We start from the raw sequence: 20,840 nt of genomic DNA on the forward strand, positions 1-20,840 counted from the left end.
AAGGAAAAGAAAAAAAAGAGAGAGAAAAGAAAAAGAAATACCAATTTTAACATAATAAAGCACAGAAGAAATCTATGGGATTGTTAATTTCACTTGTGGATAGTCTGTATATTTTAACAATTGCACATCCTGACATCCTGAGGGCAGCCTCCTTCCCTTCTTTCTTTATTTTTATTTTATTTTTATTTTTTATTTTTTGAGACAGAGTTTTACTCAGTCACCCAGACTGGAGTGCAGGCTTCGCTCAATCCCCGCCTGCTGGATTCAAGCGATTCTCCCGCCTCAGCCTACCAGGGTAGCTGAGGTTACAGGCACCCTCCATCATGCCCAACTAATTTTTCTTTTCTTTTTTTTTTTTTTTTTGAGATGGTGTCTCACTCTGTCACCCAGGCTGGAGTGCACTGGCGCAATCTCGGCTCACTGCAAGCTCCACCTCCTGGGTTCACGCCATTCTCCTGCCTCAGGCTCCCAAGTAGCTAGGATTACAGGTGCCCGCCACTACGCCTGGCTAATTTTTTGTAATTTTATTCGAGAAGGGGTTTCATCATGTTGGCCAGTCTGATCTTGAACTCCTGACAGGTGATCCACCCGCCTTGGCCTCCCAAAGTGCTGGGATTACAGGCGTGAGCCACCCCGCTGGGCCCCTTTTCTTCTATACACCCTGAATCTAACTTATGCATAGCTAGTGAGAGCTTAAGAACTGAGAACTAGCTAAAGAAAATGAGGCTTCTAGGTAAGGTACAAAAGAGGATCAAAGATTCAGAGGCCATGAGAGAAGAAGAGAAACAGGTGGTCCAACAGAGAATCTCCACAGCCCTGAGACAGTGGAGGCAGCCAAGAGTAAGGGAAATAGGATGGAGGGTCAAGGGAGGGAGCTGAAGAAAGGTGGCATGCAAAGACTGTTTGAGACCTACGTGTACACACTTGAATGACGAACAAAATAGGCCATTTGGGTTGCGAATTGCATCGCCCCTTCCTTCCAATTATGAAGCACAGTGTTAGAATGACGGTATCTTGTCAAGGAAATGGTATGACAGTTTTCAGATACTTCAGTAATCTCATTCAATCTGTTCCATTCTTTGCTTCTACTGCAGCCACTTTTCTTGAAACTTTAATAGTAAAGGAGTATGTGATTGGACTGCAAGGTAATTGTCAAGGGACTGTTAGAAATTCTCCTCAGCGATAATACAAAATAGTCGACCATATCCCAACAGAAATACCAATTTTGAAAAAGATGTGTGGAGAGGAGGATAGTGAGACAATTTGAAAAATAATCTAAATTAACTGACAAGTTTCCTGCCCCCAAAGAAAAGGGAGAAACACACACACACACACACACACACACACACACACACACTCCCCATCTAAAAAGAACATAATCCCTAAATGTGAAAGCCATCCAGCCCACACTGCCGGGGTGAAGGGGAAACATATTAGTAAAAACGATAAAGAAAACGATTCTGAAGTGCTGACTGTTCCATAGAGTAAGTGAAAGCAGAAAGTAATTCAGGTATAATTTTCTTGAACAGGAAACAACAGCCAAATTTTTATTCAGAGATAATCCGGTCTCTACGAATTCCTTCTTTCACAAAATCTCCTTTTCCCCACCTTTTAAAATGGGTGACTGGGAACTATCCTTCTGGAGAAACTCAACAAGATTTTTCGTTTTGCCTTTTTACAAAGGAAGTCCCCTAGCTCAGAAACCGCCCCCGTCACTGACGGGGAGGCAAAGGACTCCCGGCGGCCAGGCCCTGCAGCTGCATTGGTGGGTCTCCATTTAGTTTGTCCTTCAAAGTCCGGAGAATGATTATTCCATAATTCTCTCACCTGATTAATTCTTAACTATGAACATAATTACACTCTCCAGAAGGTAAATCGGTCTTATAAATCAGTCGTCGCTGACAGTTCAGTATGCACAGCGCGAACGCCCGGGGTTGGGGAGCTGAGCTGAGGGTGGGTGTTCGCCAAGTCGCCGGTCCCCTGCGCCCCCGGCCGCCGGTCCCTTCTCCGACCCGAGACCCCCGCCCGCCGCAGCCCGACTCTGGGGCGTTCGGGAGGCGGGCCTGAGGTTTGCCTAGGACTCGAGTTCTTTTCAAAGGAAGGCGAGAGGGAGATGGGGAGAAGGAGACTTGGCGATTTCTCTATTAAAGTCGCGCTGAACTCTAGCCTTCTGGCAAGCCGCGGCAAGCCGCCAATTTGAAGTGTGTGAGCTTTAATCTGCTCCTGGCCTGATGGGCTCCCGTGTCCACAGGGAGCTGGGAGGCATCCATTACGCCGGACCAAGGAGATGGAGCGTCTAGGAAATATGTTAATGCCGGAGCCCTCCCCGCCGGCCCGCCCCTGCCCTTGCCAGTCTGACAGCCTCGGAGAAAGTGACATTTCGGGAGAGTGTCACTCCTAGCAGGGCTCCCAAAATTCACTCCTATTCATTGCATTAAACATATGTTTTAAGACTTCAGTGATCCATTCATTTGTTTAAAATGTGAGGTTCTTTTTGTTTTGTTTGTATTTGTAAGTCCAGGATGGGTGGGTTTTGTGCACAGAAAAACCCACTTAACTTCGTAAACAATGGCTTCTAAATTAACACATGAAATATTAAAGTTATACATTTTAAAATTAGCTTTTCTTAAACATCTGATTTCTACATATAAATCTTCTATTCAAAGTATAGCACATTCAGCAACAATTTTTTAGGGAGGCTGGCTAATATTTGGTCCTATTTACAAACTTTTTTTAAACCTCTTCAAACATTTTAAACCGAATTTATCAATTGAGTATATCCTATTGCCTATTTAAGTTTCTCAACTATCTGATGGACAAACTTTCCTAGCTACTTTAGTATAATAGCTTTTACAAATTAATTACATAGCATGGTGAACCCCCAATTCTATCAAATGTCCAAACTGAAAGTACAGTTGGTAACATGTGAACTAAAATGACAAGTATGAATCAATTACCCAATTAACATGTTTAACTGGAATGACAGATTTACCTGTTATTCTAATAGGTCCAATTCTCTTCCATACCATGATACTTAAAGTATAAAATATACTCATATTTCTTAATAATAAAATATCGATATTACATATTTGATTTCCTTAAATATTTCTACACTTATTTCTAAATCTTCCTCAAGCTAACAAAACATCTTTTTCGTTAAGAAAACTAAATATAGTTTGGTGATTGTCTTTCTAAAACGATGGCCTCAGCTTGCTGAGATTTCTTAAATAACGAAAGGATAACAGTCATACTTAATGGTCTGCAATCCTGATAGGAAATAAGGAGTGCTATTTATAGTAGCTATAGCAATAATTCCAAAATCTAAAGAAGATGGCACATAGCCCACATCCTTTGGTCTTGAATCATAGTATTACCTAATTTTCAAATTAGTTTAGTTTGCATTTACATTCAAACTGACTATAATACTCAAGTGAATACTTTCATATATTTTACTTCTAAGTTATGTATGCCTTCCAGTTGTTTAAAAGTTTAGCCTAAAGCTACCTCCTTACATATTTTAAGTTTGGCCTAAAGGCTTCTCCATACATAGTGAACTGTAACCTAAGTGGAGATGTAAGCAGACTGATACCTACTCTTTTGTCAATCACTGAGTTTCATCCAGTCAAAGGTGGCTAACAGTTCAAGCCCATATTCAAATAAGGCAATGTCTAGGTGTGCCAAATCTGTTTCTATATCTCACTGCCATTTTCTGTACCTAACTTTCCTTTTTACTGTTAAAAAATGTTTTTTCTACCACGTGGTAGCGCCAGAGTCTCTCTGAACCTATTCTAGTTCTGGAGCTGTCTGATATGGGAATTGTTCTCTGCTCCATTAAACTATTAAACTTAATTTGTCCAAGGTTTTTCTTTTAATGCAGTCTAAACCTATAGTTTTTAAAAGACATTTTAAAAAGGCTTTTTAAAAAAATTATAAAGAACTTCAAACATACACAAAATAAACAACATATTATAATGAAACCCTGATTTCTCCATGTGTCAATCACTGTGTTCCAATAACCATGGTGAATCCTGCCCCATTCATACATTTATCCACTTTCCCCTGCACTGCTTTATTAGGAAGCAAATCTTAAGTACTTTATCCTTTTATCTGCAAATGAATAATGAGGATTGCTTTTTAACACAATCAGTTACCATCACCACACCTAAGAAAACTGACAAATTTAATATTATAAGATATCCAGTGTTGAAATTTCTGATTCTTTCATAAATGTGAGAAAATTTGTTGTACAGTTTATGTGAATCAAGATCTGGACAAAAAAATCCACACCTTGAAATGGTTGATGTTTTTTAAAATCTCTTCTAATCTGTAAGAACCTCGTCTAACCACTTTTTCTTGAATTTGTTTATTGAAGAAATTAACGGTTTGTTCCGTAGTTTCCCTCATTCTGGATTTTGCTGATTGAATCACATGGGGTAGATTTACATATTCTTCATTCTCTATCTTCTACAAATTACAGTTTTCATAAGACTACTTTATAAATATTGTATCCATCCAAATAGAAGTGCATAATGCCTACCTCTTTGTTTCTCTCTCTGTTCCCCCCTCTCTCTCTCAATTTCTATGTTACTAGAAACCATGAATGACCAGTGCCTAGATCCATTAATTCTTCTGTGAAAAAAAGTTACTCCTCATCCACTATTTGGTTACCTAGTGGTATAGTTTGCATAAGAAAACAAGATAAGCCTTTAAATTGTTACTTTATTTACCGATTTTCAAACTATTGACTCAGTATAGTAACATCCTCCAATGATGATCAATTAATTTTGTGTTTGCTTTTTCAATATGAATAAATGAATTTAAAAATAAAAGACCTGCACGCTGGGCCGGACACACAGGACATGCTTCCGGCAGAGCTGGCTGAGATGCATGTTCTGTTCCATTCAGCATGTGTGTGTGTGCAGGACCTGGCTTGCTTCGCGCTGAGATGGCTGAGCAGTCAGACAAGGGCATAAAATACTACACCCTGGGAGAGATTAAGAAGCACAATCACAGCAAAAGCACCAGGGTGATCTTGCACCACAAGGTATGTGATATGACCAGACTTCTTCATGAGCATTTCTGTGGGGAAGAAGTCTTCAGGGAACAAGCTGTAGGTGATGCTCCTGAAAACTCATGATATCATGCACTCTACAGATGCTAGAGAATTGTGTAAAGCATGTATCATTGGGGGGCTTTATCCAGATGACAGATCAATCACAAATCTTTCAGAAATTCTTTTTACTACTGTTGATTCTCACGCTAGTTAGTGGACCAATTGGGTGATCCTGACCATCTCAGCACTCACCGTAGCCCTGAGATATCACCTCTACATGGCCATATCTCAGAAGCCCATGAAAGAAAAGACTGCTTTGGACAAAGGAGAAAAAAAGCCAATGTTAACTACTTCGACTGAGAGAAAACTTTACCTGAAATAACAATTTTAATGTGTCTGTTTCCCTTTCCTCTTACATTAAAAACAAAAGAAAAAGAACTGTTTTATTCTTTCCACTCTTGAATAAGTGTGCCTTCTTACTCATCAACTTTATTTTGATCTTTCTTCACTACATAATTTACTTATCGTAAGTATGATCTTTTAAAAATATATCTGGCTTTAAAAATACACAAAATACGTAAAAATGAAAGAGGTACATAGCCCTGCTTTCAGGTGGATTGTTCTCCAGTGAAAAGTCATAACTTCAAGTTTGTGCAGCCCATCGTTCTATGCTTCCAAAGTCCTGATTTTAGGAGATGGTTAACAGGAAGACATCGAGGGAAATAACCTTTATGAAACTTTCATATCTTGTGCTGTAGAAAATTTTTAGAAATATATTTAAGATTGTTGTGTTTGGGTAAATAAATGACAATTTCATTGGTGATTGTTATGTGTCAGCATTGGCTCAAAGTATTTTAATTGTATTACACATATTAACTCATTTAGTTCTTATATTGCTGTATCATCCCCATTTTACGGATAAAGATACTGAGGCACAGTGTAGTTAAATAATATGACCACTTTCATCTACTGTATAAGTAGAGAAGTTGAGCTTAAGATTCAGAGACTGAGCCCATAACAACATGTTTTGCTATTGAAACTTACTTCGGTGTAGAAATTTCAAAAATGAAGTAATTCATCTATATTTTGAATAGCAAGGAACTTAAATCCCTGCACAGCTTTGAAAAAACAAATAAAGCAATTCACACAGACCAAGTACCAGACCAATCAAAGAAATTATTTCTAGCAAAAGAGAAAATATGAGATTATTGAGACATAAAATATGGAACTTTGACTTCCGAAGGTACAGAACTAAAACATTAAGAACTTTCTGAACTCAAAGACATTTGGAAACCAGCAAGGTAGGGTGGAAAGTTCAGTCAGAATCAAACATACCTAGATACAAATCCAGCCTTAACCACTTACTAGCAATGCATCCTTGGCTCTTACTAACATCCCGAAACCTGTTTTCTTTCCCTGTAAAATGAGAAACACAATAATCTTAAATCTTAATATCAATCTCTTCAGTTATTTAGTAAATTGCTAAATGGCTTCCTATAGGCATTCAATGAATGGTCATTTCTGATTCTTTAACTTATTCAGTGTTTTAATATTTCATTTTACATATTTTTCAGTTAACCACTTTTTGTAAACTCTTCTGTGTAAAATTAAATGAACTTGAATGAGTCCCTGGATGTAAGCTTTGCTTCTTTTAACCAAAGAATAATCATTTTTGTCATCTTAACCTGGGCTAATTCTTTCAATTTCTGCTGAATCTCCTAGGAAATAGGTAGGGGAAAAATACTAGGCAATATAACTTTCATTAGATGACAATTTGGTGTGACTATAGGGAGTACTGAGCAAAGGGGGAAAACTAATTGTATAGAGAAGTCTAATTCAGAGAAAAGAGGCCTGTTTCGAGTCCCTTCATCAAAATTATGCAGTGATACAAGAAGAAACTTCCATGTTTCAAAGCAGAAAAAATGGAAATGTAAGTTTTGACACAGGCAATAACAGAGTTACCAAATTCACTGGCCAGTGGTACACATGTGCAATTTATATTTCTTAAATCACATACACATTGCTATCATTGGTGGATGTATCTGTCCCTCCAAAATTCCTGTGTTGGAACCTGATATCCAATGTGATAGTATGAAGAGATGGGGCCTTTGGGGAAGTGATAGAGTCATGATGGCTTCGTCCTCCTATATGGATTAGTGCTCTTATAACAGAGGTTGAAGAGCGCACTCCCCACCCTGCTCCTTTACCCACACCTTCCACCATATAAGGATGCAGCAAGAGGAGCCATCCAGAAGCAGAGAGCAGCCTTCACCAGACACCGAATCTACTGGCAGCTTGATCTTGGACTTCCCAGCCTCCAGAACTGTGATAAATAAATTTATATTGCTAACAAATTATCCACTCTTAGTGTTTTGTTTTAGCAGCATGAATGGGCTGAGATACACTGAGACACACACATACATGGCATACTCATTTGCAGTTCTCTATCCTCTAAGTAATGGCTAGTATTAGAATGTTGACCCTTTGCTCCCTGTGCTAGTCCTATGCACTTACCATGGGCCACTGGTAGCAATAGCAGTCCTTAATGCATTTTCAAGCCAAACATGGCAAGTCCTTAATGCACTTTCAAGCCAAAAATCCAGAATATACGAACATTGGGCATGAAATAGTAGGATGAGACCAGGATGGACACTGCGCCTACTGAAGATAATAATAAGGATTTGCTCAAAACACTCAGGTGCAAGAAATGACACATCTTCTCTATTAAAAAAATAAATCAAACTTTGTGTGACTCTATGCTTCCTGTTGCTCAGTTACAAGATACTTAATTCCTGCCAGAAAGCTTGAAGGGAAGGTTTTTATTCTGAAGTCCAGGGTTTCTACTGAGATTCCAATTGTCCATGTCAATAATGACAATAGTCAATTTAGATGAAGGAGACTCTACTCCTTATTTGTCTAGGTTGGGCTGAGGAGATTTGTCATTATTCATTCATTTAATGGATATTTACGGAGCACATACGATGTGCTAGGCACCATCTTGGAGATGAGTATTTAATAAAACAGACAAAAATCTCTTCTCCCATAGAGATTGTCTTTATTCTCTATTTCCCTCTGTTCCCCCCACCCCAACCTTGCACCTCTAGAAATTAAGTAAAGAATAATCAATGCTAAGGGGAAGTAGTGAAGCAGGGAAGACACACAGAATCAGAGTGAGAGGTTGACATTTTAGAATGAATGACCAGGGAAGGCCTCACGTAGCAGGTAAATAAGACTGAAGGAAGTCAGGGAATTAGCCATGTGGCTCTAGGGGAAGAGCAGCCTGTACAGAAGAAGCATAGAGCTTGAAGGCTATAAAGAGGGAGCAAGCCTGACTGTCAAGTACTTGGGAGGCTGGTGTGGCTGAAGGGAGTGAAAGAGGGGAAAAGTGATAGGAGGTAAAATCGGATTTTAAAAGCATTGGATAAGAGAGAGTCATGCAGTCTCTAGGCAGGGACCCTTAAGGTTCTGGAATGAAAGTGGGATGTAAGTCTCAGTCACCCACTCACTCTCCACCCCCAACAGTCTCCCCATTCCAGCAGTTCTGCCTGAAGCTCTCCTTCTTTCTCATGGGTCAGCTTCTCCACTCAAAGTACCCAGTCCATTCTTGCTCCCACAGGGAAGGCAGGGCTCAATCTCAGTTAATCAGGCTAGAACCCTAAAGAAATCCTCTGTGAAGTGCCAGACTCCTCTGTTTTCTGCATGAAGGGAAAGGGCCATTTAAAATGGCCCAAAGCAAAGAAGATTAGATACCCAGACCTAATCCCAAAGGAAAAGGAAGGGGAGGTAAACATTACTCTCTGTGGAAGTGAGAACACAGAAATCAGCATCTCACCAAATTTTTCTAGGGCCCCGGGTACACGGCGGACTCTGAGGACAGTGTCTGCTATACAGAACGTCACTGACCATGGCCTATGGTAACTACTCATTTACTCTCTCTGTCACCATCTTTGAACTGTCAACTCTATGGGGGAAAAGACTGAGCTTTATTTAATTTTCCATCTCTCACTACTGAGACATAACTTGCAAGGTCAGTGCTCACCAAATGGTTGTTAAATAAGTGAAATAAATGAATGACAGGAATAATCAATAAATATTCATGTGCTTTGTAAAAGAACTGATTGCTCATGAAAGCCAATGCAAAAGAGAAGGCAGCCTGATATGGCACAGCCCAGCTTGAATGACCACCTCCAAAGTATCATAAGGGGTACTGTGTCAGAAACTACTGGTTGTTCCCCAGTATCCATTTTCTTCTTCTTATAAAGTCATATAATTTTTAGCAGGGCCCAGGAACACTCAGAAAAAAAAAATATTCTCAGCATCCCTAGCATCTTAGTGTGGCCTGTGGCCATGTTCTGGCCAAAAGGATATTTGGATGGATGTGAAAAGTATGTGTGTCCTTCAAGGAAGGAAAGTGTAGCACTTCACAGTGGTTGGGATGAGGATATGCCATGAGCCACTTTGGACCATGCTGAATGAACAGTACCCTATGGCTGACAAAGCAAAGGGAGAGGAGACTGTATCTCTAATACAGTGAAGTCTTTAAACCAGCATTGGACTTCTTATGCCTAGACTGTAAATAATCATTATTATGTTGGATCTCAATTACAGAAAGTGAGTCCATATCCTTATGAACATTGATGATTATTCAGTTTCCTACTTCATTAAGATTGAACCCCCAAGCAGAGCTTCTTGCTAAGGTAAGCTGAAAATAAACATTGAGAATGTTTAAAAGAATTTTAAAGCCATCAAAATGAATAATGATTTAGAAGAGATTCTGATGCTTTCGTCCTTAATTTGCCACAAGAGAACTGGAAAAATATAAACTCTGAGTTCTGTCTCATATGAATTAAAATACACTACCGATTACACATTCTGCAATTCTTCTTCAATTTGGCAAGATTTGTTGAGTTCATAAAAAGCAATGTCCATTTCCCCACTCTACCTCCTATTTGCTTTTATTAAACAGGCCTGTGGATTTGTGTTGACACAGCAAACAAAGGCAAGGTCAAACATTATGTGGTAAACTTAATCAGTATGAAAAACCAGGATAACTCTGAGTCTGGTAGATTCCATAGTCTAAATATTTTTGCCAATTTATTTCTCCTCTGCCACCCCACTGCCAGTGCCTCTTCGTTTCCTTAAAGTAAATTTATTGCCTCTAATCACAGCTCCTTCCAATTAAGCCATTGAAAATCAGAGTGCTTTTTACAAAATGGAAACCTGACGATATACTTTTGCTGCTCAAACATATTCTAAAGATCCCTAAAATCTTCAAGATAGGGCTCCAAATCCAGAAAGAACAGACTTTTGTGATCTGGTCTCTGTCCTCTCATCTCCTACCCTATTGATATACTCAGTATTCCACAAATTTCTTACCGTTATTTCCATCTTCATGTTTTTATGTGTGCTCTTCCAATTGACATGAGCATATCTCTCCCAGTATGTCTTATGATAATTTCCTATTCTTCATCCCCTTTAAAATGTTTCTCAGATTTTCCCATGGTAATCATTCTTCTAGCCTGCTCTCAATGCATCCTCTCAATACCTCTGCAATGGAATTTAAACCGCACTGTTTGTTTCCTCTTCACTAGCTTTTACTTGCTCTTGAGGGAAAGTGTCATGGGTCTATATCTCTCCATCTCTGGCATCTCGCATCCTTCCTGCCATAGAGTAGCCACTAGGTAAATGCCAGATAAATGAATGAAACCTAATTATACAACCTTTTCCCCATCTCAAAAATATCTTCCATTTTTCAAGTTTGTATTTTGACTTGGAATATCTGGAAAATTGACTCAACTCTCCCTTTTAACTCAACACTGTTAAGTCAAACCAGGACAGTTCCAGAAAGGACAGAAGGCATCTACAAAGGGTCCCTGCCAACACTGATCACTTAACCAACTGAGAAGGGTGCCTGTTTGAAGGCAGAGCCATTGCCTTTACTATTACAGAAACCCAAATTGGAACAGAAGGATTTATGTGAGCTCAGAATTCATAATAATGACTGTTAATAACGCAGCAGAGGAATACAATCAAAATTGTCATAGTTGCATGCAAAATAACAACTTTAATTGGCAAAATTAAACTTCTAATAGCCAAAGCTCTAGCAAGGTGGCTGAACTCCTTTTGGAGCCAAAGTGACTTGGATAATAGAAACTACATCTGATGTATTTTAAGGTCTTCTGTTACCATATGTGCTCCACTCGCTGTGACAGATGGGTATTGATATTTTTTTCTCAACTGCACAAAAGCTAGCTGAAGCATATGCAAAACTCTTAATGGCATTAAAGTTTTGCCAATTAAAAACATGTTCAAGCATTTGATACAGTACTTGATACCATGTTTTGCAAGTTCCATTCTGAATTTTAAATCATGATTTTTATTACACTGTTTGTCAAGCTAGTGTGACTAAAACAATTATCACATGGGTCATTTTTTAGCCATTTTACCATTTTGGCACCTGTCAGAATTAATGATGAAAAAGTAGTAGAGTCACTAAAGAGTTACAGAAAAAATAAAATATTGTTACAAATAATGTATATGAAAAGCAACCATGTTGCATGTTTTCAATGTGTCTCATATATTACTAGAGGTAAGCAGATTTGAGGGGGATACAACTACACCATTAACATAAAGGTAGCTCTCTCAACTGATTATTCAAAGTTATTTCTCTCTTCCAAGTAACCACAAAATTCAGAGCAATTTCTATTGGATGAAATGATTTTAAGACATTGAAGTTTTCTATATTGTCTTAGTTAATCAGTTTCTGTTTTCTGTTTGTTTGTTTCATATCAGCATTTTAAGGGACTTTTAATTTGCTCCCTGCTCCTTCAGCTGGGCTGTAGATATAGTTCTCTCTCTGGATGTTTGAGATCTTGAGAAAGACATTTTACCTTTTGATCATACTGTTTTTGCAGTATCTATGAGTATGTATTTAAATGAGTCAGTGGACTTTCTCCTAAAGATAGTGGAAACTTTCAAATGGGTACACTTGCTTATGTCAATATGGGTGCCTCTGTTTTTGTTAATTGATTTCATAAACTTCCCTTTACCAATCTGCTACCTCTTTTGTAATGAAGTCAAGCAGATGCTAGTGGAAAGGAGGTAAAGGAGAGGAAAAACAAATCAATAAGGAAGTTTCAGAATGAGTTAGTATTAGATTGATTTTAAATTCCTCCAGAATCAATCAGGTACACTTATTGAAGAGATGCTTGGAGTTAATTCAGTTAAGGAAACATGATACCCCAAAGAGGTTACATCCATAGTTGCCTCAGAAACAACGGACAGACTCCAGGATTAGAACTGCCTACTGATTCCTATAGTGGAAATAGTGCCTTTTTTCACTACAGTACAGGACACTACACAGCACTGCCTGATGGACACTGCTATTCTGCCTTCCAAATGGCACAATCGCTTTCTGGATCTATACAATGCCTATCTGTTACCTGGGGGCAGATAATCCTGACGATAGGACCCAAAAGCCATCTAAATCCAACAACAACAACTATAAGAAGGGGGCATAAAAGTATCTGGTTAAAAAAAGATTGAACTTTCCAGACTGGGACATCACACTGTTCTCTGAGTAGGTTTGGTGATGTTTAACATTTGTTAGGGGGAACAAGTGGCTACCCTCCAAAATCCGTTTACTGCAATGATTAGACATGAGCAGAACAAGAGAGGGAAAAGGGGAACAAAGTTTCGTGTTCTCCAGTCTCGTACCAGTTTTGCAGGCAATGTAGACTCAGTACCTCACTCTCTGCTCCACGATGCACATCACTGAGTTGGTAAGCTAGAGTTTTTATAAAGATCAAGAGAAATTTTCATTTCATTCTAGCCATGGAAATGCCGCCAAAATCTGAAAGCCTGAACTCTGCAGGAATGAGAGAACAGTTGGCTTCTGCATCTGAAATAGACTCTGGCAATGGTGTGAGCATGTAGCTAGGTCGCATTTTGCAAAATAGAAGCCATTATCTTTAGCATATCAACCAGACAGAATTAAATTGTAATTACATGGAGACATCCAAAAGCAAGCTATTTTGTCTTCAGTTAAATTCAAAGAAGTGTAATAGAGATTACCAATTTGAAAAGAAGTTTAGACAGGCAATAAATGTGGCTAGAAGAAACATGGAATTAGAAATTTAAAAACCACAGTCTGAATTTTAAAGACTGGTAAATAATATTTCGGAAACCCAAGTAATGCGCTATATCAAATTTTTACATCCCTAGATTACGGAAAAGAGATGTGAATTTTCTGCAAATTTCACTGATTTGTTAACCAACTTCTTTCCTTATCACAGAGTTTCATTTGCTTTTTAAGAAGTAAATATGAAGATACTCATATTCTTAAAATGTTGTAAAGAGTCATATACTGTTAGAAAATCGCTTACCCAAAGAAACAGATTAATGCCACTTTACTCTGCAGTCCTCTTTAATATGGGAATTAGGCCTCTGCTGTGGGAGAAAAATATTTTTAGAATAGATAAAAATCGGGTCAGTTACTGAGGAGACTGAAAAAAATAGCCTGTATCTATTTAAGATGGCCAAGAAAAAAAGGTAAAGAAAAGTTCACCCACGAGCACATTTCCCAATAATCAAATCATTCCTGAGGGAAACTTCAGTGGTTTTCTGTTTCACAACCACTTGATTAGATTCTGATCAAAGGAGCTAATAGCTAGTTAACTTTGTAAATCTTAGTTTAAAATTATGACCCGCCAGACTTGAAAGTAAACTGCAAATTAGGGATTTTTGTTTTGTTTTGTTTTGTTTTGTTTCCACCTCTTTCAGCAATCTGATGAAGTGGTCGTTCTGGCCAAGCTAAAAGGGGAATCAGCAATTCCCCTTCAGAGAAGCCCTTTTTCTCCTTTCAGTGCTGAAGATGAGCAGCCTGGCTCCTTCCCAAGGTGCGTTGCAACAATAAAATATGGTGGCAAAGGGATTTTCATGAAGATTCTTTACGAAGTCCAGTTAAATATGTGTAACATACATACATGAATATAAACTAGTTAGTCGAGAGACAGAAACTAAATTCACCTTGAAAAACAAATGAAATCAGGTAATATGAAATATGAAAGATTCCAGAGTAATTCTAGAGTAATTTTAAATGCCGTGTTATTCATTGTATGGCTAATATGAACTTCATATCCAGAAGAAATTGGGGTCTAATGATTTCCATACATATTTATTTTTGTAAATGTCACAAATACGGCAATGGACAGAGCAATGTCTGAACAATGTGCTGACATTTTCTCCTAGTTCAGGTGCCTCTCAGCATCTTCCACCTTAGTAGCCTCTGTCCAGAGCCTTTTAAATCCAACTGTACAAATGAAGAATTTGAATATGTTATTTGAATCAAAGAGCTTGAAATCTAAGAACAAATACCTCCCTTTCTGCCACTTAGGTTACACAGAGACATATACTTGGCAACACTTTGATAGATCCAGGTACCGTTTTCCTTACAGATAAATAACCCTAACCTCCCCTTGACTAACCTTTTATAATTCATGTTTTTTTTTCTTCTATTTATTCCTCAGTTTCCATTTGCACTCCATAGCAAATCCAAGTTACTAATGGAAGCCAGAAGGCCTTCCATTTATCACCTCTACCAGGTCAGTCTGAATGTGTGACAATTTATAATGCTACCTTTAACTAAACAGTGAACATTTGAAAAAGATAAGGCAGCTGCCAAAGCTGGCCATTATCCAAGATAGTGAGATAGTCAGTAGGAGAAATTTGGGTTTGAGAGTATCTTCCAGGAGCAAAATTTCCTATAAGCACCGGAAAGAAAAACCCATGAGATGTGTATGTCAGTTCACCATGACTATGTAAGCCTTTCTGAAAACAAACCAAGCAGGGAACTAAAAGCAGCCAGTTTTTTATTTTTATTTTTTGTTCATATTCGTAAGTCTATCAAATAGCTTAGCTAACAAATGCATCAACTCATCCTCTGGCTTGGGTTTGCATTACATTTGGCCTTCACAAATACTGTCCAGATGTTGGCTAAATTGTGTCTGCTTTCAACAGAAGGTCAATAAACTGAGAAAACTGGCTTTGTGTTTTCTACAAATTTATTGATCCAAATCCTAGTAATGAAATTAAACCACAGTAGGGATAACCAAGGCTTGAGATGGAGGAAAAGAGCCAAATATTTTTCTCTTGTCTACTCCAAGCATAACTATAATCTCTCCACAAATTAATTTACATTTTGGAGAGGGCCAATGGTTGTTAAGGAAGAGAAGAGGAAGAAGAAAATGATGGTGGGGAGATTAGGGTGAGAAGAGAACAAAGAGAAGGAAGTGTGAGAGGCCAATAAAAGGATGAGATGCAAGGTAAAACTAGAACAGGCTAAATAATAGTGGCTACTCACCCTCAAAACAATTACATAGGAGTTCCACTGCTCCTCATGCCCCACTGTTGCACATGTACACACTCTATAAGGTGTAGGACTGCAATTGATGTAAGTAAAGTCCTGTATAAGTGCCTGTGTTCCATTTTCTTAACTCCTATAGAAATAATCAGGTGTTTTTCTCACCTGCGATCTCAGTGCTTAGGATTCTAAAGCTTGGTCAATGAGTCAGAGAGATGTAGTATCGCAAGACATCTTTGGGCATCATGTAATTATCATTAAAACTGTCTTGATTCTTTCAGATTACCAAGGAGTTATTCAATATATACTATCTTATTATGCCAAATGTCATCTTGCAAAGAGAAATGTACCATGATGTAATAACTAAGACACTAAGAACATCTGACTTGGCTGGAATTTGGTTTTTAAAGACTTATAAAATACATACAAAAATGGAAAAATATTCAAATTATTCACAGATAGTCATACTTTGTAATGACTTTCCTAATGTAAAATATATATGATTTAAGTTGCACCAGGCTTAAAGAGATAGTATGTGGAAAAGATATAAAAGTGTTATTTTATATTTGATTTATTTGAAGATCAGTCTACCACAAATTTCATTATCCTGAACAGAGATTGAAACCAGAATTACATGAAGAAAACCTTTCAGCTCAACTAAAGAAGTCATAAAATGCAAGATTTTACTAATAAAAACGTCTTGAAGCCAAGAGATTGCATTCGCTTAGAATTGCTTGAAACACATGACAGCCAATTAGAAGCAGGAAAAACCCACAAACTGATAGAAATGAGAAATAGCTGTTTAAAGAGAGACCTAAGGGGAGAAAAGAAGGAATAAAACTATAATCTGGGCTTCTCTGGAGGAGAAGAAAATAACCTCAAGACCCTTAATGGTTTCTGAAGAATAATGGTTTTTAGTGCATTTTGACCATATTGAATGATGAAGAAAATATTTGATATTATCAGTTATATTAAAGGAAAGATGACATTTTGAAAATAGTTTTATTTTAAAAACTATCAAAATACACTGTTGATGCTTACATGGGTGAAAATAGTGAGATAATATGAATAGGTATGAAAGAAAAAGAAATGAAAAGAGCAATCAATCAATCAGATATTAGAGGATTACAGGTACCCAATACAATAAGTGAATCCAAAAATGCCTCTTCCCTTGTTTCACTGAGAAGAGAACGTCCTGATGGAGGCAATCTTAAGTATAATATCGCTTTGTATATAAAGCACACATTGAATCCAGGGAGGAAGGTCAAAAATGAAAGTGGGAAGAAAATGCATCTTTACTCTGTTGAAAAAAATTATTATCCCCTCCACAAGAGAAGGAATGCCTGGTTGAAAACAACAGTAGACTACAGGAGAGTGCAAAAAGTTTGGAGTGGTATGAGATGAAGCCTGAGATGCCAAGTAGACACAAGACCTTGCAGAGTCTTCTGGGCATATTAAGGGCATTTAATCTTAATCTCCAAAGTAAAAGGAACTCACCAAAGTGGTTTAAACGGGGAAGTGACATGACTAAATATGAATTTAAAAAGGCTTATTCTGGAAGTAGAATAGAAAGGGGTATGGGATTCTGGGAAAGAATCCAGGAACAAATGGATGGTTATGGTGGCAATGGAATGGCAATATGGAAAGTGATGGTGAAGGATTGAATAATGTAGCTTAAGTGCAGAGAAGAGTTAAGAATGTGCTTATGTTCTGAGGTAGTAAGTAGTGCCTCGTATTAAAATAGTGGACATAGAGATGAAGTGAAGGTCATGGGTTTAGTTTTGGATGTGATGACTTTAAGGAAGCTTTAAGACATCCACGAACTAATGTAGGCTGTTGGACAGACAAGTCTAGAGCTTAGAGAATGAGTTTGGGATAGATAGATAAATGTGTTCTAGATACAGAACCACAGAAATATTGACTATGGTTTTTCTTAGGATGACTCTTTTCCTTCTGTACCATAATTCAGTCACAGTCCAAAAGGATAGTAGTATTTTAGCAGTCTGCTTAGAACTGGCAGCTGCTATTACATGAAACAATCAGAAAATCCTCTAAACTGAAATAAGAATTCACCAGGATGAAACGCATCTCCATTCTGATGAATTTTAGGTTATATTGCAACTGGGAATCTATAGACCTGTGAGAAAATTTATTTTTTTGGAATCTGATATGGTACTTTATTATCTCTTTTGGGCCCAGTCTTACATGTCCTATAGCAGAAACCACTGTTTGTTGACCCAAGGATTTCTTATCCTTCCTTGTTAATAGAACTAACTTATTTCTATCTTCAGGGGAAGGAGACTCCCTCTCTACTTCTTGCTTAGTCTAAGGCAGTAATTGGCTTAATAATGCTTTTTTAAACTCCTAATATTTTTTACCATAACTAATGAAAATAAAAACCACTCAACAAGCTTATCATTACATATTCTTAATGTATATTAATTCAAGAAACACTGTGTTCACTTTGTTCCTAGTGTGAGATAAGTGTATAGTAAGCCCCACGAGGCAGGACTGTGCTGTATTGGCCAATGGCCCTCAATAGGCACTCAATGATTGCTACCTGAAAAGAGAATGACCAAGTGGGATTTCTGCGTAAGAAAACTGAGGCTTGTCATTCACTTTAGAAAAGAATCTGAAGGCTTCTGGAAAATATTTTCTTTCCCTTGAGAAGCAGATACCAGTAAAAACTATCTGCATTTTATATTTCTGGACAATACTGTGTCTGTATTGACACCAAAAACTGCTGCATTTATTAAGTTCTAGCCTGAAGATAAAGGTGACACAAGGAAGCAGAGTTAAGAGAGTCACAAAGAAGGGAGCTGGAGCCCCAGCTTGGAGTCCCATACCTGTGTAAGCTGCCCAAGTGAGATAATAAATTTCATTATTGTTCAGGTCAAGTTGAACTAGTATCCTGTTATTTGTAGCCTTAGGCATTCTAACTTACAAAGTACCATTTCTACTTGAAAATAACACACTGTTAGGCATGACTAACTTTGTGAATATGTCAGATAACATCTGGTTCATGAAACTTATCCCAAAGTTTTGGAGAGAGTATTCCAGTGTGCTTTAAACTATTAAAACCAAAGAGCCACAGTAAACTGGAAGAGATAGGAATTCTGTGTCTTATCAGACTTTTCTTTCATCATTTTTACACATATGATTTATCAAAACAGTTGAAGGAACTTTCAGGGTTTTTTTTCCTGCAAGGATTATCAGAATTAGCATCATTATTATAGTAAACCTGCATGATGTACATTATCATGATATACACTAGTAAGATGAGGTGGTCAAGGTCCCTATAAATCAAATTATGTCACAGACCCCATCATAGAGTATATTTCTCCATTGGAAGCACAGTAATAGTATTCACCTGCCCTGCCAAGTGAAGGCAAATTTTGAGGATTGATAGACACACAAATAAAGGGGTTAGTGAAATCAATAACTATGTCCCAAGTGTCATGATTTTTATTAATTTAGAGTTAAGGAAATTATTTCCAGAATAGAAGCAGCACTAAGGTCAACCTTGATTACTATACTTGTAATCCATGGCTGTTCCTAGATGCCATCAAGCTTTCTGTATTAGCCAACATGAATTTAATGGGAAGGTGATAGAAATCACTATGTGCAACAGATTTATTTTTTAATGGACCCTGTACTCCACCCCTCTCTGTAGCCACACTCTTTGCCATATGACTTCATAATTCTTATTAAAGATGCATAGTTGCTTTTCCCACTCTTTAGCTCTGGGATGGTCTTATGACTTGCTTTAGCCAAAAGAATGAGGCAGAAATTATGGTATGTCAGCTCTGAATGTAGGTCTCAAGAGAACATGTATATTTCTGCTTGCTTTCTCTGTTGGTCCTTTCCATTAAAATATGTTTGTGCTAGCCAGGTGGAGGATGAGACACATGGAACAGAGTTGAGTTGCTCCAGTCAACATCCCAGCCTAAGCTATTTTAGATCAGTCCCAGACATGTGAGTGACCATAGCCCAAATCAAGAGTCACCGAGCTGATCCATACATTTTCTTGAGCTATGCAAGCTGACATCAGCTGAACTCAACCAGGGCAATTGAATCTCAGATTCATGAACAAAATAAGTTACGATTATTACTTGGCACTGAGATGTTTGTGGTCATTTATTATAGGGCATTATTTTGCCAAAGGTTAATTGATACTCCATGCTTTCCTTTGCAAGCCTTTTATGTTAGTGATGATTTCCACAATACACCATGATTATAGAATTTGTTGTTTTTGATTCTATAATGTAGTACTCTACTTGTTATGCATGGAGATCTTGAAGATCCTTCTGTTGAATCTTCTTACTGTAATAGCCCTTATCTTAGAGGTCAGTTTGTTAGAGGGATGATAGGGAGATTCTGGTAGTTGCCTTTAATTTCCAATCTCAACTCTCTCCGTACTGCATAAGGCCTACAACCTACTGATTGTGGCAAAGGTATCTCAACTCATCATGTCTGTAACTATATTCATGATTTTTTAAGTAAACTTGTTTCTTATCCCTTATTCCCTGTCTCAACAAGTGTCACTACCATTCTTGCATCCTTTGCTCAAGCCTGGAAATGAGTATCATTTGAACTCTTCATCCATCTCGAAATCTAGTTAATCATAAAATGTTATGGATCATCAAAAAACAAACAAACAAAAACCAAAAATCTCTTTGCCTCTCTCCACATTGAATGCACTACCCTAGTCTGAATAACTTTAACCCATTTGAGTTACTACAACAGTCTCCTAACTCACTAACTAATGCAAATAGGTAATTCAGTGGAAGGATGTGGCCTCACCACTCAAAATCAAAGGCAACATTTCAGATACTAGCTCAGGAATGACAGGAACCAGAGCAGCTCTGGAGATCCAGGCAGTAGACATAGCAGTGACTTGTCCTTGGGTAGCACAATAATGATATTCATCTGCTCTGCCATTTTTACTTCTTCTTCTTACTCTATTCAAAATATGAAGCCAAGACAGAGAGTCTGACTGACTTATCTTAGGACACATGTTCACCACTGCCTAGAAGAATGCAAGGCACCTAAACTGACTATTCCACCTAAAAGGAAACTAAAACCCTATTAACAAAAGAACAAGAGACCAAATGCTGCATGACCAAACAACAATATTGTCAATTCCTCTGGTAAATCTGATTTTTCTCAAATCTTCTCATTTTGTCAGAATTTCTGTAAAACTGTGTTTATACCTTTATCACAGAAACCTGGCACTACAAGAAAGCTGCAAATGGGTGTCGCAATTTGACATCTTCCAAGATCATTTTCTAGTCTTATAAACAGTTTCTGCATGTTGACTGCAGAAAGACTCCCTCCTGCCTCAAGGTCATATGATGACTCTGTTTCCTAATGTACATCTAACCAGGACTAAGATTTTATCCAGCCTCACTTACATCCCCATAATTT

At 37.8% G+C, this 20,840-nt stretch overlaps 1 pseudogene; it reads left to right on the forward strand.

The window, feature by feature from the left end:
• Positions 1 to 4,945: 4,945 nt before the first annotated feature.
• LOC112628375 lies at positions 4,946 to 5,435 on the forward strand (annotated as a pseudogene).
• Positions 5,436 to 20,840: the final 15,405 nt, after the last annotated feature.

This window comes from Theropithecus gelada, chromosome 7b (genome assembly GCF_003255815.1).
Source record: "Theropithecus gelada isolate Dixy chromosome 7b, Tgel_1.0, whole genome shotgun sequence".
NCBI classification, from domain to species: domain Eukaryota; kingdom Metazoa; phylum Chordata; class Mammalia; order Primates; family Cercopithecidae; genus Theropithecus; species Theropithecus gelada.